The 27,899-nt window shown below is 41.1% G+C and overlaps 1 long non-coding RNA gene across 1 annotated transcript in view; it reads right to left on the bottom strand.

The window, feature by feature from the left end:
- Positions 1-12,082, bottom strand: part of LOC110148710 (uncharacterized) — a 40,266-nt gene extending 28,184 nt beyond the window's left edge. The window contains exon 1 of the long non-coding RNA XR_011490523.1: positions 10,938-12,082. This is a non-coding gene — a long non-coding RNA (uncharacterized lncRNA). The remainder of the gene's footprint in view (positions 1-10,937) is intronic.
- Positions 12,083-27,899: the final 15,817 nt, after the last annotated feature.

Genomic DNA, 27,899 nt, shown 5'->3' with positions numbered 1-27,899 from the left:
TCTGCTATTCCCACCTCTTGAAGAATTTTCCACAGTTTGTTGTGATCCACACAGTCAAAGGCTTTGGCATAGTCAGTAAAGCAGAAATTGATGTTCTTCTGGAACTCTCTTGCTTTTTCAGTGATCCAGCAGATGTTAGAAATTTGATCTCTGGTTCCTCTGCCTTTTCTAAAACCAACTTGAACATCTGGAAGTTCACGGTTCACATATTGCTGAAGCCTGGCTTGGAGAATTTTGAGCATTAATTTACTAGCATGTGAGATGAGTGCAATTCTGTGATAGTTTGAGCATTCTTTGGCATTGCCTTTCTTTGGGATTAGAATGAAAACTGAACTTTTCTAGTCCTGTGGCCACTGCTGAGTTTTCCAAATTTGCTGGCATATTGAGTGCAGCTCTTTCACAACATCATCTTTTAGGATTTGAAATAGCTCAACTGGAATTCCATCACCTCCACCAGCTTTGTTCATCGTGATGCTTCCTAAGGCCCACTTGACTTCACATTCCAGGATGTCTGGCTCTAGGTGAGTGAGCACACCATTGTGATTATCTGAGTTGTGAAGATCTTTCTTGCACAGTTCTTCTGTGTATTCTTGCCACCTCTTCTTAATTCTTATGCTTCTGTTAGGTACATACTATTTCTGTCCTTTATTGTGCTTATTTTTGCATGAAATGTTCCCTTGGTATCTCTAATTTTCTTGAAGAGACCTCTAGTCTTTCCCATTCTATTGTTTTCCTCTATTTCTTTGCAATAATCACTGAGGAAGGCTTTCTTATCTCTCCTTGCTGTTCTTTGAAACTCTGCATTCAAATGGGTATATCTTTCCTTTTCTCCTTTGCTTTTTGCTTCTCTTCTTTTCACAGCTATTTGTAAGGCCTCCTCAGGCAGCCATTTTGCTTTTTTGCATTTCTTTTTCTTGGGGATGGTCTTGCTCCCTGTCTCCTGTACAATGTCACGAACCTCTGCCCATAGTTCATCAGGCACTCTATCAGATCTAGTCCCTTAAATCTATTTCTCACTTCCACTGTATAATCATTAGGGATTTGATTTAGGTCATACCTGAATGGCCTACTGGTTTTCCCTACTTTCTTCAATTTAAGTCTGAATTTGGCAATAAAGAGTTCATGATCTGAGCCACCGAAGAAAGCAATGGCATCCCACTCCAGTACTCTTGCCTGGAAAATCCCATGGACAGAGGAGCCTGGTGGGCTGCAGTCCATGGGGTCACAAAGAGTCGGACAGGACTCAGCGACTTCACTTTCACTTTTCACTTTCATGCATTGGTGAAGGAAATGGCAACCCACTCCAATGTTCTTGCCTGGCGAATCCCAGAGACGGGGGAGCCTGGTGGGCTGCCATCTATGGGGTTGCACAGAGTCAGACATAACTGAAGCAACTTAGCAGCAGCGGCAGATCTGAGCCACAGTCAGCTGCTGGTCTTGTTTTTGCTGACTGTATAGAGCTTCTCCATCTTTGGCTGCAAAGAATATAATCAATCTGATCTCGGTGTTGACCATCTGGTGATGTCTATGTGTAGAGTCCTCTCTTGTGTTGTTGGAAGAGAGTGTTTGCTATGACCAGTGCATTCTCTTGGCAGAACTCTATTAGCCTTTGAGCTGTTTTATACTGTACTCCAAGGTCAAATTTTCCTGTTACTCCAGGTGTTTCTTGACTTCCTACTTTTGCATTCCAGTCCCCTATAATGAAAAGAATATCATTTTGGGGTATTAGTTCTAAAAGGTCTTGTAGGTCTTCATAGAACCATTCAACTTCAGCTTCTTCAGCATTACTAGTTGGGACATAGACTTGATTACCATGATATTGAATGGTTTGCCTTGAAAACGAACAGAGATCATTCTGTCATTTTTGAGATTGCATCCAAGTACTGCATTTTGGACTCTTTGTTAACTATGATGGCTACTCCATTTCTTCTAAGGGATTCTTGCCCACAATAGTAGATATAATGGTCATCTGAGTTAAATTCACCCATTCCAGTCCATTTTAGTTCACTGATTCCTAACATGTTGACGTTCACTCTTGCCATCTCCTGTTTGATCACTTCCAATTTGCCTTGATTCATGGACCTAACATTACAGTTTCCTATGCAATATTGCACTTTACAGCATCAGACCTTGCTTTCATCACCAGCCACGTCCACAACTGGGTGTCGTTTTTGCTTTGGCTCCATCTCATCATTCTTTCTGGAGTTAGTTCTCCACTGATCTCCAGTAGCATAATGGGCACCTATCGACCTGGGGAGTTCAACTTTCAGTGTCCTATCTTCTTCTCTTTTTGTACTGTTCATGGGGTTCTCAAGGCAAGAATACTGAAGTGGTTTGCCATTCCCTTCTCCTGTGGACCACATTCCCTCAGACCTCTCCACCATGACCCGTCCATCTTGGGTGGCCCTACATGGCATGGCCTAGTTTCATTGAGTTAAACAAGGCTGTGGTCCATGTGATCAGATTGGCTAGTTTTCTGTGATTGTGGTTTCAGTCTGTATGAAGGGAAACATATAAAGGGAGTTTAAAAAACCCAGTCATTCCAGAAGACTTCATTGGTTTCCCAGGTGGCACTAGTGGTAAGGAACCCACCCGCCAATGCAGGAGACAAAAGAGACCTGGGTTCGATCCCTGGGTCAGGAAGATCCCCTGGAGGAGGGCACTGCAACCCACTCCAGTATTCTTGCCTGGAGAATCCCATGGACAGAGGAGCCTAGTGGGCTACAGTCCATAGGGTCTCAATCAGTCAGACACAATGGAAGTAACTTAGCACCAATGCATTCGCCCTTCAATAGCTTTCCATTGTTCTTAGAATAAAACTATAAACAAAGAACAACTCAGAGCATTGCTCACCACCCAGTTCTACAAGGATTAAGTCCCAAACAACTACAGTCACTGACCAACACTGCACTAAGAGGAAATTTAGATGATGACAGGATGAGTTATCCTGTGTTTTGGAAAAGTAGACTCTTTAGATTGAGGTATACATCAAGAACAATTTCAATAAACCCAGACTCTTGTATTTTCTCATACAGAGAAAAGCATTAAAATCATTAACTGGAGAGAGCTGGTTTTGAGAACAGCAGTAACCTTTCACAAAGATATATGTTTGACCACACATATTTCCTAGCCAGAAATTATATACAAACTAACTTCTCAGTCTCTACCTTCTCCTTTTGGAGCTACTAAAAGGCTGTCTCCTGGACTATAGTCCTCAGTAAGACCTGGAATAAAACTTTTTTTTTTTTTTTTTTTTTTTGGTGTTCCATATGGCTTGCGTGATTTTAATTCCCCAACCAGGACCCTCAACAATGAAAGCATGGAGTCCTTACTACTAGATTGCCAGGGAATTCCCAAAATTCACAACTCTCATGCTGTGTATTTTTAAGTAAAAACAAAAAAACAAATTCTTTGACAGCTGTAATCTGACTCCTGTCACACTGGCTCCTTTTGTACCTGATCATCAACAAATGATTATTTCCAATTGAAGGCCATTACCCTGGCAATTCTCTGCCCTAGTTCTTCCCAGAGTGGGGCTCTTCCTCATCCTTCAGTCTCAATTCAGTTGTTACTCACTCTCTATCACATTTACTTCCTTCATAACACTGACCACATTGTATAATTACCCTATTTATTTTCCTGGCCTATTATCTGTCTTCTCCCTCAGCTAGAATGTAAGCTCCATCAGGGTACCCTTGTCCATCTCATTCACTGTTGTATGCCTATAAGTAGACAGGGTAGAGCAGGGGTCCCCAATCCCCAGGCCACAGACTGGTGCCCATCCATGGCCCGTTAGGAAAGGGCTGCATAGCAGGTGAGCAGGGGCAAATGAGTGAAGCTTCATCTACATTTACAACCACTCTAGCTGCAGGAAAACAAGCTCAGGGCTCTCACTGATTCTACATTATGGTGAGTTGTATAATTATTTCCTTATATATTACAATGCAATAATAATAGAAGCAAAGTACACAATAAATGTAATCCACTTGAATCAGTCCTGAAACCATCTCCCCCACACACAGGTCTGTGAAAAAATTATTTTTTATGAAACTGATCCCTGATGCCAAAAAGGTTGGGGTCCACTTGGGTAGAGGATAGGAGAAAGAGAACCAGGCATAGCTTTCTTAACATAAGAAATGCCATTTTTTATTAAGCCATTTTGTGATCTAATCCTGACTACAATGCTTTCCCTGGAACAGGACTCAGTAATCAATGGTTTTTTTTAAGTAATAATGATCTTAAGGAAACAACAAACAAATTATCATCAGGCCAGAGAAGTAACAGTGAAGATAACAGATCCTTTGCAAAGACTCCCTGTTCTGTTTCAGGTGTAAAGACTAGCTGTTTTGCAGAATTTAAACACCCCTCAAACACGCCACCACTAGATCAACTTGAACTTTAGGGATGGTGATACTGAACTTTTTTCACCTTCCTGACTTCAGTCAATGAAAGTCTGGACTCCTGGACCTTTGCCCCAGTTCAATGCTGAATTCTCCTCTGCTCAAGTCCCATCATTAACATGCATGTACCCTTAGCTTAAAACTTCCCCAATTTTGCTGTTCAGGAAGACACTAGCTTTGGAAAAGGCCCCCAGTGTTCTCCTACTTGCTGCAAATTATAAATCCTTCCTCCTCTCGTATTTTGGTTTATGTCTTTTGGCTCGACACCCACAATGTCGTGCACCTAGTTTCTTGGGTAACATGCCCAGCACTTAGAAGAGTGCCTGGATTAGGCAGGGGTCAATATAAGTGTCACGGAACAGACAAGAATGAGTGCTTACGCCAGTCAGGATGGCTGCTATCCAAAAGTCTACAAGCAATAAATGCTGGAGAGGGTGTGGAGAAGAGGGAACCCTCTGACACTGTTGGTGGGAATGCAAACTAGTACAGCCACTATGGAAAACAGTGTGGAGATTTCTTAAAAAGCTGGAAATAGAACTGCTATATGACCCAGCAATCCCACTTCTGGGCATACACACCGAGGAAACCAGATCTGAAAGAGACACGTGCACCCCAATGTTCATCGCAGCACTGTTTATAATAGCCAGGACATGGAAGCAACCTAGATGCCCATCAGCAGACGAATGGATGAGGAAGCTGTGGTACATATACACCATGGAATATTACTCAGCCATTAAAAAGAATTCATTTGAATCAGTTCTAATGAGATGGATGAAACTGGAGCCCATTATACAGAGCGAAGTAAGCCAGAAAGATAAAGACTGTTACAGTATACTAACACATAAATATGTTATTAAAAAGACAGTAACGATAACCCTATATGCAAAACAGAAAAAGAGACTCAGTTGTATAGAACAGACTTGTGGACTCTGGGAGAAGGCGAGGGTGGGATGTTTCAAGAGAACAGCATCGAAACATGTATATTATCTAGGGGAAAACAGATCACCAGCCCAGGTTGGGTGCATGAGACAAGTGCTTGGGCCTGGTGCACTGGGAAGACCCAGAGGGATCGGGTGGAGAGGGAGGTGGGAGGGGGGACCGGGATGGGGAATACATGTAAATCCATGGCTAATTCATTTCAATGTATGACAAAAACCACTGCAATGATGTAAAGTAATTAGCCTCCAACTAATAAAAATAAATGGAGAAAAAAAAAAAAGAATGAGTGCTTAAAGATCCCTTTACCCTCTGCCCCAGTCGGTTAGTGACCATGAAACTGAGATGCCCAATGTATACCATCTTGTGGGAAAAAAAGTATACTGCAATTCATTGAGTATTCTTAGCAAATACTCAGTGTAATAAGAATTACAATTAAGGTGTCTCTGTCCTACCCTTGGAATTAAAAAAAAAAAATCAGGATGAATTTACCATTTGATATTAGAATACATAATATCTGGTACCCACATCTTTCAGGTTCTCTAGAAAAGACCAGATGTTTGCTAAATCTCCACCAAGTGTAGCCTCATGTCGGGGAATGTTTGACGGGAGGATTCCTACGTGCTGTCTCCCATGAGTCCTCTGTCCCTCTTCAAGCGGAACAGCACGCTGCTCCCAGGGACTGAGGTCATTGTGTGAGGCAGGCTTGGGTCTCCTTTAGTAAACATTCTCTTTAAGACAAAACTGCTTAGTCCCCTTCCCCTTTCTTGAGATATGGATTGTCTCCTGACCTTGTGACTAACATTATTCCTTGTTCCCTTGGGAACCGTTGCAGTACGTTTGGTTTGCTGAACTCTATCATTCCCGAAAGAAGTTTCTTGTACTGCAGCCTATATATACTCATAGAAAATTCATTAAAGCACCTTTGCTTCATCAAGCTTAGGTCCCCGGGTCTTTTGTGTGTGTGTGTGTCTCTCTCTCTTTCTCTCTCTCTCTCTCTTTTTCTGGCTGACTCTCTGGAGCATGGAGACCCGTGGTGCTCACTTTTCTGCCCGGGCTTCTAAGACCCCCTCGAGAGGGCACCTGGTGCCTTCGTGAGCGACGCAAGTCCTGTGTCAAGGACTTTATTGGTCCTCTGCGTAAGCCAAGGGATATCAGCCTCTTTCTCTCTTTCACTTTCTTATCGTTGACTCTGTACCACCAGGTTCCGGTCCATTGAAGGACCCCAACAGCCTCAGGAATCCATGATGTAACAGGTATGCAGAGATGCTAAGAAACTTCTTCTGAGTTGTACCCAGAGGGCTGTGGTTAAACCTAGTCTAGAAATAATGAATATCAGGGGAATTTACCTGTGTTTCTCCAACATTGTATACTCTAGGGGAAAGAATGTAAGTAAAGAACAGCCATAATAAAGATGACTGCTCCCCAAAAGCAAAAAAGCAATCTTTTTATAGCTAGCAAGCCTAGGGCTGTTCCCATCTCAGGCACCTCCTCTCCCTTCTGTTTTGCTGGCCCAAGCACTGCAGCTCAAGTTCCTCCTAGGGGTCTTAGGCAGGTTCCTTCTGAGGAAAACAGTAGTAAGAATTACCTGTTTATTTATTTTTGCTTTTATTTCCAATATTCTGGGAGGTGGGTCATAGAGGATCCTGCTGTGATTTATCTCAGAGAGTGTTTTGCCTATGTTCTCCTCTAGGAGTTTTATAGTTTCTGGTCTTACATTTAGATCTTTAATTCATTTTGAGTTTATCTTTGTGTATGGTGTTAGAAAGTGTTCTAGTTTCATTCTTTCATAAGTTGTTGACCTGTTTTCCCAGCACCACTTGTTAAAGAGGTTGTCTTTTTTCCATTGAATATCCTTGCCTCCTTTGCCAAAGAAAAGGTGTCCATAGGTACATGGATTTATCTCTGGGCTTTCTATTCTGTTGCATTGATCTATATTTCTGTCTTTGTGCCAGTACCATACTGTCTTGATGACTGTGGCTTTGTAGTAGAGCCTGAAGTCAGGCAGGTTGATTCCTCCAGTTCCATTCTTCTTTCTCAAGATTGCTTTGGCTACTTGAGGTTTTTTGTATTTCCATACAAGTTGTGAAATTATTTGTTCTAGTTCTGTGAAGAATACCATTGGTAGCTTGATAGGGATTGCTTTGAATCTATAGATTGCTTTGGGTAGTATAGTCATTTTGACAATATTGATTCTTCCAATCCATGAACATGGTATATTTCTCCATCTATTTGTGTCCTCTTTGATTTCTTTCATCAGTGTTTTATAGTTTTCTATGTAGAGGTCTTTTGTTTATTTAGGTAGATATACTCCTAAGTATTTTATTCTTTTTGTTGCAGTGGTGAATGGTATTGTTTCCTTAATTTCTCTTTCTGTTTTCTCATTGTTAGTGTATAGAAATGCAAGGGGTTTCTGTGTGTTAATTTTATATCCTGCAACATTACTGTATTCATTGATTAGCTCTAGTAATTTTCTGGTAGATTCTTTAGGGTTTTCTATGTAGAGGATCATGTCATCTGCAAACAGTGAGAGTTTCACTTCTTTTCCTATCTGGATTCTTTTATTTCTTTTTCTGCTCTGATTGCTGTGGCCAACACTTCCAAAACTATGTTGAATAGTAGTGGTGAGAGTGGGCACCCTTGTCTTGTTCCTGATTTTAGGGGAAATGCTTTCAATTTTTCACCATTGAGGATAATGTTTGCTGTGGGTTTGTCATATATAGCTTTTATTATGTTGAGGTATGTTCCTTCTATTTCTGCTTTCTGGAGAGTCTTTATCATAAATGGATATTAATGGGACCTAATTAAACTTAAAAGCTTTTGTACAACAAAGGAAACTATACGCAAGGTGAAAAGACAGCCTTCAGAATGGGAGAAAATAATAGTAAGTGAAGCAACAGACAAAGGATTAATCTCAAAAATATACAAGCAACTCCTGCAGCTCAATTCCAGAAAAATAAATGATCCAATCAAAAAATGGGCCAAAGAACTCAACAGACATTTCTCCAAAGAAGACATACAGATGGCTAACAAACACATGAAAAGATGCTCAACATCACTCATTATCAGAGAAATGCAAATCAAAACCACAATGAGGTACCATTACATGCCAGTCAGGATGGCTGCTATCCAAAAGTCTACAAACAACAAATGCTGGAGAGGGTGTGGAGAAAAGGGAGCCCTCTTACACTGTAGGTGGGAATGCAAACTAGTACAGCCACTATGGAGAACAGTGTGGATATTTCTTTAAAAACTGGAAATAGAACTTCCATATGACCCAGCAATCCCACTCCTGAGCATACACACCAAGGAAACCAGATCTGAAAGAGACATGTGCACCCCAATGTTCATCACAGCACTGTTTATAATAACCAGGACATGGAAGCAACCTAGATGCCCATCAGCAGACGAATGGATGAGGAAGCTGTGGTACATATACACCACGGAATATTACTCAGCCATTAAAAAGAATTCATTCTAATGAGATGGATGAAACTGGAGCCCATTATACAGAGTGAAGTAAGCCAGAAAGATAAACACCAATACAGTATACTTACACATATATATGGAATTGTAAAAGATGGTAACTAACCCTATATGCAAACAGAAAAAGAGACACAGACGTACAGAACAGACTTTTGGACTCTGTGGGAGAAGGCGAGGGTGGGATGTTCTGAGAGAATAGCATTGAAACAAGTATACTATCACGGGTGATAGTATACTATAGTATATATGTCTATATCTATACTATATAGATATACTATACTATAGTATAGATATCTATACTATACTATAGTATAGATAGTATATCAAGGGTGATAGATCACCAGCCCAGGTTGGATGCATGAGACAAGTGCTCGGGGCTGGTTCACTGGGAACACCCAGAGGGATGGGATGGGGAGGAAGGTGGGAGGGGGGATCGGGATGGGGAATACATGTAAATCCATGGCTGATTCATGTCAATGTATGGCAAAACCACTACAATATTGTAGAGTAATTAGCCTCCAACTAATAAAATGAAAAAAAAAAAAATTACCTGAGGGAGAAGGGTAGTGTTACCTGAAAACTGGTTCACAGTAGGTGTTAAGACAATAGATCAACCAAGCCAAAGATTGGGAGAAGGAAGGATTTATTATTACTTACAGCAAGTAAGAACACCAGGGATCTTTCCCAAAGCAGTGTCTCTCTGAACAGCAAAATTGGGAAAGTGTTAAGCTAAGAGTATGTACATATTCATGATGGGGCTTGAGCAGAAAAGAAGTCAGCATAGAACTGAGGCAAACATCCAGGAGTCCAAGCTTTAGTTCATTCAAGTCAGGAAGATGAACAACATCATTCCACCCTCCACTTGGGACAGGCTGGCCATAGCGCCTGCAGAACTCAAAGGTATATTATTATGTCTATCCCTTGATAAGGAACTAAGACTCTGCTTTATCACTGCACTATTGTTTGACTGCCTTTCCTCTGTTTCTGCATTCCTTTGTTCCCTTAAGATCATTGATTACTGAGACCTGTCCAAGGGTAAGCATTGTGGCCAGTCTTAGATCACAAAATGACTTAGTTCAAAATGGCTTCTTTTATGTCAAGAAAGCCATGCCTGGTTCTTTTTCTCTGGGGACCTCCCCCAACCTACCTGCTTATAGGAGGAACTAGAAGTGAAGCTGCTCTTCAGGGGTGTGAATGATTTAATGTCTTTTTAATTTTTTTTTTTTTTTTTGCTTTTTTTAAAATATTCTTTTTTCTTTTTTAAATTCCTTATTTACTTATTTTTTGGCCTTGCTGTGTGACTTGCAGGATCTTAGCTCCCCAACAAGGAATTGAACACATGCCCTTGGCAGTGAAAGCAGGGAGTCCTAACCACTAGATCATCAGAGAATTCCCTGACTTAATGTCTTAAAGTAAGAATGAATTCATGTATTACTTATAATAAAAAGAGAAAACAATATTATTTTTAAGACAACAGCTTATCTTTTTTCAGGGAGGAAGAAAATTTCTTCTACACTTTAAGGTTCTTCTGGTTGGTCTAAAAATTAAATTGACATGAGACACATTAACAGTAGAAAATCAAACAAAATTTTAATAAGATGAGAGAGACCCAGGAAAACTGAGTAACTTGCCAAAATGGCTAAAGCCTTTACCTGGAGTACCATCCTTGCTAAAGAAAAAAGAGGATGTTGAAGATGGGAGGGTCAGGCATGGGCAGGGGGTTACCAGCAGAAGCACAGTAAATAAGGGTTAAGGTTCTAAAAAAAAAGGGGGGGGGGTTAAGGTTCTTACACAGAATCAAGTCTTTGCCTCCTCCATTCATGAGAGTGTTCAGAGATTTGGTCATCCTCCTCTTCTTGGTACATCCCCGGAGACACCCTTACAACTGGGTATTTCTCTTACAGAAATTATGTAAATATCTCTTACAAAAGGTTAAGCCCTACTTGATTTTCACATTTTTTCCCATATCTGCTGTTTCTTAGAAAATAACCAACTTAAAATATTTTAAAGAGACATATTTTGGGGCACCAAATTCTGTTCCACTACAGTCCTGCCTTTGAAACTTTTCCAGGAAGTTTCACGGTTTAGAAGCTAAGTTGATACATTACTCCATACCTTTTTTGAAGTAGTTACTCAGTCCTAAGAATAGGTCAATTCAGCTAAACAGTTGTGTCTCATCTCAGGAAGTGGTGATGTTGCCGGACTCTTAAAATTAGTCCTATGTTGTGCAAGAAGTCAGGTATTTACTAAGGCATTTCTATGGCGACAAAAGAAAAACAAATGCTAGTAGCTGGAGCAATTATAAACTCAGGGTCTGAGTCCTGAGAGCTGCCAGCTTTGCAGGTTGCAATGTCTCTGATGATATCATTGATGTGCAGGTGGACTTTCTAGCAACAGACAGAACGATCATCTAAACATGACCTACTGTTACCAAAACACAAGTTTGTGTACCCAAGGCACAGTGAGGTCAAACAGTATCAAAACATTGTAGTTTGGAACAGAGAAAGATTTATTGCAGGACTATGGAAGGAGATGGCCCAAACTCCTGAAAGCCTTCAACAAAGCCCTTTCCTAGGAAAGGTGAGGGAGGGGTGTGGTTGGCTGTTGTAAACTTCTTGGTGTCAGACCCTTTGTTCTTGAGGTCACTTCATGGTCAGGTAACGCAGTGCCTATAAATCGCCACCAAACAAATCTTCTCTGTTCTGACAAGGAAGGGCAAGCTCCCAAGGCTCAACCCTCACTCTCCAAGGTCCATCCTGGCTAAGAGGAAATGGATCTCAGTTGGTGGCTCCCTTAGGGATAGGTCCCCAGACCTTGTCCAGCGGTCATCACGGAGGAAGTCGGGCGCCCAGGACCCAGCTGGCCCTGTGGCTCCTCAGGCCACTCAAACATGGGTGGGAGGAAGGTTCCATATACTGTCTCCCAGGCAGAGGCCGCTGCTGCCATTAGGTCACAGAGGTGGGGAGAGTGGAGAGGTTCACCGCCACCTCAAGGCCTAGACCTCACCAGCCGGGGGGCCCTGATGAGGGCTCTGGAACCCTGCAGGCACAGCCTCCAGCCTGCTGACCTGAGGCCCCCCCGTATCACCTGCTGACCTGAGGCCCAGGATCTGCCTCTTACCTCACTCTCCACCTGACGGCCACAACTTTTTCAATCCGTGGGTGAATCCCCCACGAACAGTTGCTCACTGACCGTTGGTCACTCATGGGAGGGGCCCACTGCAGTGCTAACCAATGGCAGAGCAGGACCACTAACAGTCACTCAGTGACAGTTGGTCACTTGGGGGAGGAGCCCACTGCAGTGCCAACCAATAGCTGAGCAGGACCACTAACGGTCCACACAGTAACTGTTGCCTGGTAAGGGGGGCTGGTGTGTGAACGTAATAGTGCGTAGCAACAGTCCCATGCTAAGGGCTGTGATCAACCAGTCTCTGTTACATTGTGGTGATCTCTCTTAAATGTATATCAGCTATTCAGCTTCAGTTTGCAGGGCTTCAAAAAAGGGACCGCTTTAGTTCTCAAAGATTCCAAGTCAACAGTGGGAGAAAAATTGGAAATATTAGTTTGAAGAGTTACAGCCAAATATTTCAATAGAAAAATTCAGGTTCCAGTCAAGTTTATAGGTAGGTAAACAAAACCCCGAAAAATTGATGCTTTTAAACTGTGGTGTTGGAGAAGACTCGAGAGTCCCTTGGACTGCAAGGAGATCCAACCAGTCCATCCTAAAGGAGATCAGTCCTGGGTGTTCATCGGAAGGACTGATGCTAAAACTGAAACTCCAATACTTTGGCCACCTCACGCGAAGAGTTGACTCATTGGAAAAGACCCTGATGCTGGGAAGGATTGGGGGCAGGAGAAGAAGGGGATGACAGAGAATGAGATGGCTGGATGGCATCACTGACTTGATGAACTTAAACTCCAGGAGTTGGTGATGGACAGGGAGGCCTGGCGTGCTGTGATTCATGGGGTCGCAAAGAGTCAGACACGACTGAGCAACTGAACTGAACTGAACTGAAACAAAACCCCAAAAACAATATCATTACAATCTAAAATCCAAGGCTGAGTGCTATAGTTTTTGCTGAAACCGAGCAGGAACCTGTGAAGCTCCTGGGCATGGAAGCCTTTCAGAGAGTTGCTAGTCAGGGAATGGAAGGAATGCAGAGACAGACAGGGAAAGCCCAGAACCAACAGTGCAACTTTGGGGCAGGGTCCTGGTTGTGCCTCAAGGAATACACATAACACCATCTTTTAGGTCTTTAGAGAACTAAAACTCCCAACAAATGGAAGATGTTAGCATTCTTCATTTCATTTTAAAAGAACCAGAGAAGCTCTTCACACCTTGAGACCCTACACACACCCTAATCCTCATCAGCAACCCCACCCTTGAGTCATTGCTGTAAAACTCCTCACCAAACCCTCCCAGGTTAGGACGCACAGTTTTTCAGTGCCAGGAGCATGCTGTGTTCCCCTTTGCCTGGCAAAGCAATAAAGCTATTCCTATTTCACTCAAAACTCTGTCTCCAAGATTTGATTTGGCACTGGTACACAGAGGCTGAGCTTTCGACATCAATTCCAAGTTGCCTAGGGCTCTGATTCTCAGTTATTCAGGGATCCAGGATGAGTCTCCACCATCTTTAATACATTGCTTTTCAAGTCACTCTGGCCATCACTGTAAAGGCCAATTCAGCTTCTAAGAGGAGAGAAGACAGAACATAAAGCACATGGGATATTTTTTCAACAAGGCTTGGAGGCAGCATATGTCCCTCCTTCTATTCCATGAAAGAACTCAGTCCCTTGGCTCTATCTACCTCCTGGGGAGACTGAGAAATGCTGGGAAGCTGGGAAGCCAAATGGTACTGCAGGAGAGCAAAATTCACCTCCACAAAATGTCTCTCTGGCATGCAAATTATTTCCAGATGAAAATAATCAAGGACTCAAAGACTCAGGGAGAACCTTGGCCTTCCCGCTAACTGTTTAAAAGAATTTAGAGGTCCTGTTCACAGAATGGAGTTACCACCAGAGATCTGCCAAGAACATGGGCTGGGCATTGTGGGAGAAACAGGGCCTAGAGTCCAGCATCTATTCTGTGTCCACCTGTCTCCGCAGGACCCAGCAAACATTTGCTTTTCCACCTCCAAATGAATCGTCTTCCTCAACTGTGAGGAAAACACTAGCCACAATATCCTGTAACATCTTCAGCTGACGATACTATTTGAGATGAGGACTTTGGCCATTTTGGTGAGTTACTCAGTGCTTCTGGGTCTCTCCCATGTTTACCAGTCATTAAGCTTTTGTGTGATTTTTCTTCTGTTAATCTGTCTCAGGTCAATTTAATTCTTAGCCTGGTCAGAGGAACCTAGAAGGGGAGAGGAAAATGTCTTCCTCCCCAACATCAGAAAGAGAGAGAGTTCTAGAGTTTAGATATCAATCTGTGCTACCTTTAGAGATCCTGAGGAGGTAAGGCTGCCAGATAAAATATAACTGGGACTCCCAGCTCAGTTTGAATTTCAGACAAAAAAAATGAGTAATTTTGTTGTGTAAGTATGTCCCAAATGTTACATAGGCAAACTTACACTAATACTTAAAATAGAATATTATTCATTGTTTATATGAAATTCAGATTTAACTAGCACCTTCATTTTTATTTGTTAAACCTGGCAAGGGTAATTACCGGGTTTTAGACTTAGGTGAAATGGTAGTTGGCAATGTTATTATCTAGAGGGGAAGAGGACAAGTTCAAGATAATCAAATACACAAGGAAATCCATGTATAAGCCAAAATGCCAGTTCAATAGTTGAAAATGGAGCATGTATCTGGTAGGATTAACTAAGACTGGCTACTGATACAGGTCACTCTGGGTACTTCTGGAATAGCTCAGTCAAGAAACAATAATCATAGATGAAGAAAGCAGGAGTGAAATAATAGCATTAGGACAAAATACAAAAAGATCTCCAAGGTACCTTAAGGAATATAAGCAAGATGCAGAGTAATGTGTACAAGATGCCTGCCTGTGTGTATGTATTTTCTTGCACATATGTGTTTGCTTGTACCTACTGCGGAAGAATGGAATCCTAACTACTGGACTACTAGGGAATTCCCTGCAGAAGCTATTTATTGAGTTTCAGATCCTGCCTGGACTAAATACTTTCTCTTCTTTGATTAATATTATATGTGTAATGTACTAAAATTATAAGTCTATGTTATATATAATATGCATATTATATACACATTGTATCTTTTAGGTTATACTCTGTTATTAGAATCCATCAGAATCTGTTAGGTTCAGCAGGATATAAAGAACTCTTTATCAAGATGTGGTTCATATATACAATGGAATACTACTCAGCTATAAAAAATAAAATAAAATAATGTCACTCATAGCAACATGGCTGGGCTTGGAGACCATCATAGTATTTGAAGTAAGTCAGAAAGAGAAAGACAAATACCATATGATATCACTTATATATGGAATCTAAAATATGACACAAATGAGCTTATCTATGAAACCAATTCACAGGCATCAAGAACACTTGTGGCTGTCAAAGAGGAGGGTGGTAGGGGAGGGATGGAGTAGGAGATTGTGGTCAGGAGATGCAAACTATTATACACAGGACAGATAAACAACAAGATCCAACTGTATAGCACAGGGAACTATATCCAATATCCTGTGATAAACCATAATGGAAAAGAATATTTTTAAAATGTATGTACATTTATAACTGAATTACTTTGCTGTATGGCAGAAATTAACACAACATTGTAAATCAACTATACTTCAATAAAAAAAAAAACTCTTTATCCCTCCCTCCTCCATTGTGGGTTTCTTAAAAAAATAAAAGTTTATTTTCTCTCACATAAAAGATCACCAGAGGTGGACAGTTCTGGGGTGGTATGCCAGTTCCATAATATGGTCAGGAATGCAGGCTCCTTTCAATTCTATTTCAACATCCACAAAGGGTAACCCTCATTCTCATGATTCTAAATGTCTTCCAGAGCTCCAGTCATCACTCTCACATTCCAGGAGACTTACAAAGAGTTAGAAAGAAGGATGCCCACACTTGTTTTAAGGAGAATTCTCAGAAGTACCATATGACACTTCCTTTTACACCTTTTTAACCCAAATTTAGTCAAATGGCTAAATCTCTGTGAAAATAAGGCTAGAAAATGAAATACTTTAACTGGTGACACTGTCCTGCCAAACACAGGGTATTACTGCTCAAGAAGAAGGGGAGGATGCATAGCCATTTAAAGACAGGCATTGTTAAAACCATTCATGGCTGAGGAAACTGAAGCCCAGACTGGTTAAATAACTTGCCCCATCACTTCATGGCAACAGAAAGGGGAAAATTGGAAACAGTGACAGATTTTATTTTCTTGAGCTCCAAATCACTGTGGATGGTGACTGCAGCCACGAAATTAAAAGACACTTGCTCCTTGGAAGAAAAGCTATGACAAATCTAGACAGCGCATTAAAAAGCAGAGACATCCCTTTGCTGAGAAAATTCTGTATAGTCAAAGCTGTGGTTTTTCCAGTAGTCATGTACAGATGCGAGAGTTGGACCATAAAGAAGGCTGACTATGTGGCAATCTGGATTGGAGGGGAGTTTGGGAGAGAATGGATACACGTATATGGATGGCTGAGTCCTTTCGCCATTCACCTGAAACTATCAAAACACTGTTAATTCACTGTACTCCAATATAAAAGAATTAAAAAATAATTAAAATACAAAAAAAAAAAAAAAAGCTGAGTTGATGCCTTTGAATTGTGGTGCTAGAGAAAACTCTTGAGAGTCTTGAGAGTCCCTTAGACTGAAAGGAGATTAAACCAGCCAATCCTAAAGGAAATCAACCCTGAATATTCACTGAAATGACTGATGCTGAAGCTGAAGCTCCAATACTTTGGCCACCTGATGCCAAGAGCTGACTCATTGGAAAAGACCCTGATGCCAGGAAGGATTAAGGGCAGGAGGAGAAGGCAATAACAGAGGAAGAGAAGGCTAGATGGCATCACAGACTCAAGGGACATGAGTGTGAGCAAACTCCAAGAGATAGTGGAGGACAGGGAAGCCTAGTGTGCTGCAGTTCATGGGGTTGCAAAGAGTTGGACACAACATAGTGAATGAACAACAACAAATTCATGCAGCTTCCACATATTAAAGCTGGAATTTTACTTCTGTTCTCGTTCCAGAGCCGTATACTTTCCAGCACCCAATACTAATCTGGTTCACTCAGCACGAAAGTCTGATCCTCAGAAATGAGCGGGGAGATTTTTTGAAGTCACACAAAAAAATATAGCACATCCTCTATGCAGTACAGGCTTCCCTGGTGGCTCAGATAGTAAAGAATCCGCCTGCAATGAGGGAGACCTGGGTTCGATCCCTGGGTTGGGAAGATCCCCTGGATCTGGAGTGGCAACCCACTCCAGTGTTCTTGCCTGGAGAATCTCCACGGACAGAGGAGTCTGGTGGGCTACAGTCCATGGGGTCACAAACCAAGTGACTAAGCATAACTATGCGGTACACATTTCACTCCAGGATTTAGGAATTAAGTTTAGGAATTTTATTTACAATAAACATTATGGTGTAGAGGGTCAAATTGGTCACTTTTATGATGAAACAGGTGGCTTGAAACAAATTTTACAATGCATTAGTCTCTTTAAATAAAGCAAAGTTTGAGAAGCCCCTCACTGCCCTGCACTGTCCCCACCACATTCTCCTCCTCTTTGTTATATGCTGACTCTATTCATTGCTGTTTTCTAGTCTTATCACCAATTGCAGCGTGCCTACTTGGAATCTATAGTTTAAGGCCCCAACAGAATTCACTTCTTATATAGTATTGATATTACAGGCTGCCAACTGATTTAAACAGCAACAAAACTTTGATTACATATTCTGATACTATAAAATGTTTGAAAATGGCTAGTAATCCCATTTCAATAGAATCCCTATGTAATAATATTGTATTTGCTGCTACCAAAAATAATTTCCCAGTCAGTTCACACAGGTTTAAGGAAATCTGCTGATTGGCAAGGAAGGGTCTCAATTCTGATGTAAATAATTCTATGTGGCCCTGAAAGCACACAGTCTTAACTCGCGATTACATTTTTAACCCAGCAGTCCCTTTGATGCTAAGCTTCCAGACAAAGTCTCCTGCAGATAGACCTTTCAAGGGTGGAACTTTTCACTTCAGAGCTTCTCCTGGCTGGTAACATCCCATTATGGTGTCTGCTTGAAGGCTGCGATTCAGTTTTAAATAAAGCTTCGGTAGAATTACCAGTTTTTGGTGTGTGTTCCCTATAATTATTATACCAGCTAATATAAAGTTTAAGAATACAACTCGGAGGACTATCACATTGGTTCCAGACATCTGAGGGGTGGGTATGCAAATAAGTAGGAGATTCAGTTACACACACAAAAAAAACATATTTCCTTTTTCTAAGGTATAGATGCAGAGGTCTTATCAAACTACACCAAAGTTTGATTATAATGAAATAAACTGATTGTTATTTACACAGACAAGTAGCTCAGAGACTGAGTGTCTAATGCCAGCAAAAAATCAGGTTGTTTAGTTTGCCTAAGTGCTAACACAGTTTTGCTAGGGAAAAAGAAGAGGGGGCAGCTGACATGTCAGCGGCAGGCGGCGCAGGGAGGTGGAATTTAATTTCCTAACAATGTTACTGAAAGCTTAGCCTCTCTGTGCACCGATGCCATATCAAATCTCAAAGACAGAGTTTTGGGTGAAGTAGAAACGATAGCTTTATTACTTGGCCAAGTAAAGGGAGACACAGGCTTCTGCCTCGAAAAACTATGTGTCCAACCTTGGAGGATTTGATGAAGGGTTTTATAACAATGATTCAAAGCTGGAGACTCTTGACAAGATTAGTTTATGAGCAGGGTTCAGATGATTTCTTGGCTACTCCTCCCTTGATGAGCAATTATTTGAATCTGCCCTTTGCAACTCAGAGAAGGTCATGGAGGCCGGAGTCTTGCCTACAAGAAATGGGGGAACAGAATGGCCTCTGTGCCTGGGGACCCCTCAGGGCCCCGTTCTCTTATAAACAGATTTAAGCCAAAAACAAACAAAACAAACAGACAAACAAAAAAAACAAGTAAGATTGGGACCACTGCCTTTGCTATATGTGAGGACAGAATATTTAGACATTGGGGAAAAAAATGTCTCTGAACAAACTAAAAGTTAAAGAACTTTTATCCTTTGGGGCCTGGGACTCAGGTTCTATGATGACCATGTTAACTAATGAAGCTCAGGCTGGTTGGGCCTAACTCAGCCAACCAGGATTTAGCATAGTGCAGGAAAATTATGGATTTCTTACTATTGGATAAAGAAAAGGAGATCTCAAAAAGGTGTTAGGAAAGGATCGGTGAGAATTTACACATATAATGGATATAAATAGTGAATTTCACTGAATTTAAGAGACCATTTCCAAGGTGTTAAAATGTTAAGGGGAAAAAAAAATCAAACTTGTATTTTGTATCTTAGAATTGATGATGCAGAGCTCATGGTATGCAATAACATAATGACAGTTGTTTGACGTTGGCAAAAATGTTGTTAGGACAAGTTTCAGAACTGGGTAAGCATGTTCAAGACAAACTGGAGACCAGGTTACTGAGGGGAGGACTTTCTATGACAAGAATTCATTAAGAAGGGGATCTGCATCAGTATTGGGCTCTGTGAAACCTTTAAGATGGACTGAAATACTCACACCTGCCTCTAAGTCTGCTACATTAACATTACAGAGATAATCCAAGGAAAAACTTTTTTGACCAGATTCTTTTTCTTTTATTGATTTTTTAAATTTTCTGGCCACACCCTGTGGCCAGCATATGGGATCTTAGTACCCAACCAGGGATCGAACCCGCATTTCCCCTGCATTGGAAGTGAGGAGTCTTAATCACTGGACTGCCTGCCAGGGAGGTCCCTTAACTGGTTTCTTATTTCCAAAAAAAATATCTTCAGGGATACCACATGGTCATTAAATCAATTGGTATGTTGTAGGCTTTTAATTTTTTATTTCATTTTATTTTTTATTGTTACAGTTTTCAAAGAGGACACTGGAGATTTAAATCAATTTTGGTTGCCCTGGTAGGCTTTGGATTCTGTCAGCTAGAGACTGATAACCCTAGACAAAAAGATTCTATCCCATCATGTTATATATTCATAGTTTGTTCTTTTGTTGTTGTTTCGGTAAGTTGTATCCAACTCTTTTGAGACCCCAAGGACTGCAGCCCACCAGGCTCCTCTGTCCGTGGGATTACCCAGGCAAGAATACTGGAGTGGGTCACCATTTCCTTCCCCTGGGGATCTTCCCAACCCAGGGATCGACCCCACGTCTCTTGCATTGAAGGCAGACTCTTTACCACTGAGCCACAGTATAGTATTTTCTATGCTTATTTGTTTACATTTTGAATGACTGGCTTTGGATTATTGGTTTGTTTGGTGGTTTGGGTTGTTTTTTTTTTTAAATGGAATGAAATAGTCTTTAAATACCAATAGTGCTTTAAAATGTTCAAAAGTTTCACATGATTTCATATAATCCCATAATAATGGACTACTGGTTTTAACATTCTATATTTTTAATCCTGTCAATTGCCTGTATGACTAAGACAGCCTATATTTTGCTACTTCCTCAATACAGAGGAGCTCTGCCTAACAACAGATCCATACAACCTGAATCCTCGAGGACAGAATGTTCTTCCTTATACAATTGTCTGCATTGTTGTGAGGATGGAGGAACAGATACCTGTGGACAGCAAGCCCAAAATACATCCCAACTCTCTTTGCCCTGCTATGCAACGTAGAATCTCTGGTCCAATTTCTATAAAGAGAAGACAACCCTGAAGAGAATATTGACTGGGCAGAGTGAGACCCGGGAATTTCAGCAAATTTGGACTCTATAGACAAAGTTACGGGGTGAAACTTCAGGTTATTTTACATAAGAGTAATATAATTGGACAAACTATTTTAGGAAATTGGAGTGGTTCCCATGGTGAAGAAAACAGACAAGTAAATTGGGAAGCCTACTGTTTGAAACAGGTTCGTACAAGAAAAAAACAGTGGCATAGATCAGTCAGAAAATATACTGTGAGATGATGCAATGCTGAAAGGAATTTTCCAAAAGGAATTAACTGTGTTGAACACCACTTCTTTTGCTGAGGGTATTTGCAATATCTCATCTAACCCTAACAATTGTAAACAATTGTAAAATAGGTATGGCAGCTCCAATTACACTAATGAAAAAAGTAGTTTGGTGAAATTATGTAACTTTCCCAATGTCACCTAACAATTGTAAACAATTGTAAAATAGGTATGGCAGCTCCAATTACACTAATGAAAAAAGTAGTTTGGTGAAATTATGTAACTTTCCCAACGTCACTCAGTTTCTCAATGGTTAAGTTGAGACTCAACTACAGAGCTGACTAATTCCAATGCCATTGTTCTTTCCAAAAAAAAAAAAACCCAAAAACAAACAAACAAACTGTCCTTAGGCTCTGAAAACTACAAAATATTGCTGAAGGAAATTAAAGAATACCTAAACAAATGGAAAGATATCCCATGTTCCTTGATCAAAAGACTTTATATTGTTAAAATGATAATCCCACCCAAAGTGATTTATCAGTTCAACATGTTTCCTATCGAAATCCCAGCTGGTTATTTGGCATAAATTGGTGAATTGAACTTAAAATGCATACTGAAATTCAAGGGACCTAGAACAGCCAATACAATCTTGAAAAAGAACAAATTTAAAGGACTCACACTTTCCAATTTCAAAACTTACCACAACGCTACTGTAATCAAGGGACTGACATATACACATTACTGTATATTGATACCAAGTAGATAACTAGTAAGAACCTGCTGATAGCACAGGGAACTTAATATTCTGTAATGGTCAACAAAGGTCTGTACAGTCAAAGCTAAGGTTTTTCCAATAGTCATGTATGGATGTGAGAGTTAGACCATAAAGAAGGCTGAATGCCAAAGAACTGATGCTTTTGAAGTCTTGAGAGTCCCTTGGACAGCAAGATCAAACCAGTCAATCCTAAATGAAATCAGTGCTGAATATTCATTGGAAGGACTAATACTGTAGCTGAAGCTCCAATACTTTGTCCATCTGATGAAAGAGTCAACTCATTGGAAAAGACCTTGATGCTGGGAAAGATTGAAGGAAAGAGGAGAAGGGGGTGACAGAGGATGAGGTGGTTAGTTAGCATCACGGACTCAATGGACATGAATTTGAACAAACTCGGGGAAGCCTGGAATACTGCAGCCCATTGGGTCACAAAGAGTTGGACATGACTGAGCAACTGAACAATAACAACAATATGGGAAAAGAATCTAAGAAAAAAAAAATAGTAGATATATGTATATGTATAACTGATTCACTTAGCTGTACATCTTAACCTAACACAACATTGTATTAATAAATCAACTATACACCAATAAAAAAATTTTTAATGTTATGGAAGCAAAAAAAAAATGACTATACTCAAGAATATGATACTAGCATAATGACAGATATAAAAATTAAGGGAATAGAATTGAGAGTCCAGAAATAAACCCTTTCATTCATGGTCAAATGATTTTCAACAAAAGTGCCAAGACAATTTAAGGTTGGACCCTTACCTAACACCATATACAAAAATTCACTCAAAATGTATTCTAGATCTAAATATAAGGGCTAAAACTACAAAGCTTGTAGAAGAAAATGTAGAAGCAAATCTTTGTGACCTTGAGTTAGGCAACAGTTTCTTACATATGGCATCAACTGCACAAATGATGAAAAAATACATTTGACTTCATGAAAATTTAAAATTTTTGTGTAACACAAGCCTGGGACTTCCCCGGCAGTCCAATGCTTCCACAGCAGGGGGCATGGTTTCAGTCCTTGGTTGGGGAACTAAATTGCCACATGGCCCTCAGGATGGCCAAAAAGTAAGCAAATAGAAATTTTAAAAATTAAATAACACCATCTAGAAACTGAAAAGACAATCCACAGAATAGGAGAAAACATGTGCAAATTATATAACTGAAAAGGACCTTCTATTCAGAACATGTACAACGCAACTCAAAAAGCTACATAGGACCTCAGTTCTCCGACCAGGGATTGAACCCCAGGCCACAGGCAGTAAAAGCATATAAGTATCCTAACCACTAGGCCACCAGGGACTCCCCAATCCAATCTATGTAAATCAGCAAAAAATCTGAATGGACTCTTCTCCAAACATCATTAATCATTAGGTAATGCAAATCAAAAGCAAAATGAGATAACATTTTGCACCTACTAGCTAGAAAGGCTATAAACAGGTATTAACAACATCCTCTTTCATCTTTAGCTGAGGATGGTACTTAGAGTGAGACTTTTGGCACTTTTGGCAAGTTACTCAGTTTTTTTCTGAGTTTCTCCCAAGTATGTTATTGTGATTCAGTCCGTCACTCTTTGCTACCCCATGGACTGCAGCACGCCAGGTTTTCTCGTCCTTCACCATCTCTTGGAGTTTGCGCAAACTCATGTCCGTTGACTTGTGATGCCATCCAACCATCTTATCCTCTGTCATCCCCTTCTCCTCCTGCCTTCAATCTTTCCTGGCATAAAAGTCTTTTCTAACGAGTCTGCTCTTCTCGTCAGATGACCAAAGGATTGGAGATTCAGCTTCAGCATCAGTTCTTCCATTGAATATTCAGGACTGATTTCCTCTTTCTCCTGTTAACCTGTCCCATGTCGATTTAATTCTAAGACCAGCCCCAAGAACCTAGGACTATAGAGGAAGTTTTCTTCCCCCCAACAACAGGAAGTAGTGTCAACTAAAAAAAGATATTCAACTTGAGAGTTTCAAGTTAAGCTTTATCTGGGGCAAAGTGAGGACTGCATCCTTGGGAGGCAGCATCTCAGATAGCTCTGAGAGATATCCAAAACTCCACTCCAAAGCGACAGTAGGGGAATGTCAATATATGGTTTTGGTGAAGGCAGAGTTCAGTACCATTAAGTACTCATTTTACGACCAACCTAGACAGCAAATTAAAAAGCTGAGACATTACTTTGTCAATAAATGTCCGTCTAGTCAAGGCTATGGTTTTTCCAGTAGTCATGTATGGATGTGAGAGTTGGACTATAAAGAAAGCTGAGTGCTAAAGAATTGATGCTTTTGAACTATGGTGTTGGAGAAGACTCTTGAGAGTCCCTTGGACTGCAAACAGATCCAACCAGTCCATCCTAAAGGAGATCAGTCCTGGGTGTTCAGTGGAAGGACTGATGCTGAAGCTGAAATTCCAATACTTTGGCCACCTGATGCAAAGGGCTGACTCATTAGAAAAGACCCTGATGCTGGGACAGATTGAGGGAAGGAGAAGGGGATGACAGAGGATGAGATGGTTGGATGGCATCACTGACTCAATGGACATGGGTTTGGGTAGACTCCGGCAGTTGGTGATGGACAATGAGGCCTGGCATGCTGCAGTTTATGGGGTCGCAAAGAGTCGGACATGACTGAGCAACTGAACTGAACTGAAGTACTCATTTTACAAAAGGGTTTTTTGTTAGTCATGAGACTCTGATGTCACCATGAAAGGATTTATTGCTTCTCTAGATATGAGGAGATGCAAGGATTGAGATCATAAAATCTGTTCCTAAAAATATGCAACTATCTAAAGACCTGTCCCACCAGATTCCCTGGAGCACAGAGTGCCTCATCCCACCCTGAACTCCCTCAGAGGTTGTTGAAGGTCAACAGCTATAGCAGCATGGACTTCAATCTCATAGAGGCAGATGGTAAATGCCTTTGTTGTTCAGTTGTTGGCAATGCTCTTGGTAAGTGCCAATTTGTAGTTGAGAGTAGATTCACCATTGCCCAGGAATGGGGAATTTGCAGAGTGACAGCTAATATCTACAGATTTTCCTTTCAGGGTTATAAAAATGTTTTAAAATGGACTTTCCTGATGGTTGCACAATTCTATGTGTCTGCTAAATCGCTTCAGTCGTGTCTCTTTGTGACACCATGGACTGTAGCCCACCAGGCTCTCTGTCCATGAGATTTTCCAGGCAAGAATACTGAAAGGGGTTGCCATTTCCTTCTCCAGGGGACTTTCCCACCCAGGGATCGAACCCAAGTCTCTTTATGTCTCCTGTATTGGCAGGCGGATCTTTACCATTAGCACCACCTGGGAAGCCCAATTCCACAGATGTATTCAAAAGCACTGAATTGTTCACTTTAAATGGGTGAACTATACTGTATATGGAGGGCTTCCTTGGTGACTCAGAGGTTAAACTGTCTACCTGCAATGTGGGAGACCTGGGTTCGATCCCTGGTCAGGAAGATCCCCTGGAGAAGGAAATGGCAACCCACTCCAGTATTCTTGCCTGGAGAATCCCATGGAGGGAGGAGCCTGGTGGGCTACAGTTCACAGGGTTGCAAAGAGTCAGACACGACTGAGTGACTTTCTTTCACTTTATACTGTATATGAATTATAGCTCAATAAAATTGTTAAAAAAGAGAGTGTTAGGTAGTTAGGATAGGGAAGAGGAGTCCAAAATGGCAGAGGCTAAAAGACAAGGAAGGGGAAAGCCCGCGAAAATAGAACAAAGGAAGGTCAAAGGAAGATCCGAGGACCAGAGGGAGGACTTCCGGTAGAACAGCACTCCTGGCTGAGCCCAGTTTGCATAGGGCAGGCCCAGGGGGAAGAAAACACATAAAAGGAGGAGCCAATCGCGTCCACTCTCTCTCTCTCTCCCGTGTGCAAACGCTCTTTCTTTTTCTCTACCCCCTTTCCCCACACGCTGGCATGCTCCTCCACTCCTCTTCTTCGAGGATGAATTCTCCTGCTATCTTCTAAATAAAATAGAGCTGTAATACTGATTTGTCTAAGAGCTATGACATGGTTTGTCCAAGACCCAAGAGCTGTGACGCGCCGAGGGCTTTAATGTCCGTCACTCCAAATCATTGTTGTGACGAGACAAGAACCCAGGAGCATACATTCACCTGACAGAAAGCCAATATATTTTTTTGTTTATATTTTCAAGCAGATGTCCAAATAATAAGTTAACAATTTTTCACTGTTTCCTCTTTCCATCAAGGCTCTCGGACAGCCTTTTTTTTTTTTTTTAATAGCCAGTATTACAGAATTAAATCTTGAATCATAAGGCTCTGGTTGGATTTTCAAGGGCTTGGTTTCCTAAAAAGTCAGGAAACCTAACTCCCAATCCCTGCCTAGTGATTAAACCAAGTGGGGAAGACTTTCTGTTCCCCATTTCCTGTAGGCAAGACTACAGCCTCCATGACCTTCCCTGAGTTCCAAAGGGCCAATTCAAACAGTTGCTAACCAAGGGATTAGCAGCCAAGAAATCATCTGAGGCAAGATTATAGGGACTAGAGAAACTCATCAAGATTAGAAGAAGTGAAGTGAAGTCACTCAGTTGTGTCTGACTCTTTGCGACCCTGTGGACTGTAGCCCACCAGACTCCTCCATCCATGGGATTCTCCAAGCAAGAATGCTGGAATGGGTTGCCATTTCCTTCTCCAGGGGATCTTCCTGACCCAGGGATCGAACCGGGCATTGCAGGCTTTACCCTCTGAGCCACTGGGGAAGCCATCAAGATTAGAAAACAGATCATTTGATTAAAGGAGTCTATGCCCTAATCCCACCCTAATCTTGTCAGAGACCCCACCTTCAAACCATAGTTATAAAACCCCTCATCAAATCTTCTTGGATTGGGACACATGGTTTTCCAAGGCAGGAGTTCACTATGTCCCCCTCTGCCTGACAAATAAAGCTATTCTTTCCTACTTCACCAAAAACTCTTTCTTCAAGATTTCATTTGAAACTGGTGTACAGAGGCCAAGTTTTTGATAACAGTTATTACCAAACTAACACTATTGATCTCAGTTTTCACAATGGTAAGTAAAAGAGATTGAGCAGATGATCTCTCAAGGTCCTTCCTTGTGACACTAAAAGAGCCTCAATCCTATCAGTAGAAGTAATGTTGGTTCTATTTACCTCTACAGAGCCAAGCGGTCAAAATCTTATGTGATTTCAATTTACTTTTCAATTTACTTATCAGGGCCAATTATGAAAAAAAACTTCGGGGGGCACAGTGGTAAAGAATCTGTCTGCGAATTGCAATACATGCAGGTTCAATTCCCTGCAGAAGGAGATGGTAACCCACCCCAGTATTCTTGCCTGGAAACTTCCATGGATAGAGAAGCCTAGCAGGTTGTACAGTCCATAGGGTCACAAAGACATAGGGTCACAAAGAGCTGGTCATGACTGACCAGGAGCACTATCAGGGCTTTGTATTTAAAGTAGAAACCACAGAAGCATAACACTGTGAGTTCAGCATTTGTGGAGGTTGATTACTGAGTACTCACATTAGAATCAAGTAAATCAAGTAGTTGTGCTAACTTCTAATTTTTAACCATTTACAGATGACCAATCAAGAAAGTTAGTAAAATGTATCCAAATAGTGTTGCAGGGAAGAGCCAGTTCTGACCAGGCTGGATCAGTTTCTTTGACTTTAACCTTTGCTTTTTGTTGCTTTTGTTACTATAATCATACATAATGTCCTGCCTCAGATGCCCCTCTGCTTGTTAAACTGAAGTGCCTTTGTTCAGCTCACAGAGAGAAAAATCTGACCCTACCTACCTGTGAAAAGAAGATATTAACACTTCCCATTTTGCAAGACTGATGGCCCTTATTACTTTACTTCCTCCTTGTCTCTCTCCATTCTGCCTTTTTACTTCAGTTCCTCACCACTTTTCTCTCTGGTTCTATAAAAGAACCTGGCATCCAGACCCCTACCAGATGGTGTCTTGCATCATAGTTTTTTCTTCATTTAATACTATAAGCGCATCTCCATATCATTAGATAGTTTTTATTATTTAATGCCAGTAGCAGTGTCATGATGTACTTAACCATTATCCTATCTTCGATAGACTGGTTCCCATTTTCCCCTATCTTCAGTAATGAGGGAAAAGGATTAATACCTTTATATAGAAAGCATTCTGGTATTTAGAGTTACTTCCTTGAATTAGATTCTGTTTCATAGGAAGTAAAGTGAATGCACCGTAGG

The sequence above is a fragment of the Odocoileus virginianus genome, chromosome 12 (genome assembly GCF_023699985.2).
Source record: "Odocoileus virginianus isolate 20LAN1187 ecotype Illinois chromosome 12, Ovbor_1.2, whole genome shotgun sequence".
NCBI classification, from domain to species: Eukaryota; Metazoa; Chordata; class Mammalia; order Artiodactyla; family Cervidae; genus Odocoileus; species Odocoileus virginianus.
This window is presented reverse-complemented; position numbering and strand designations above follow the sequence as displayed.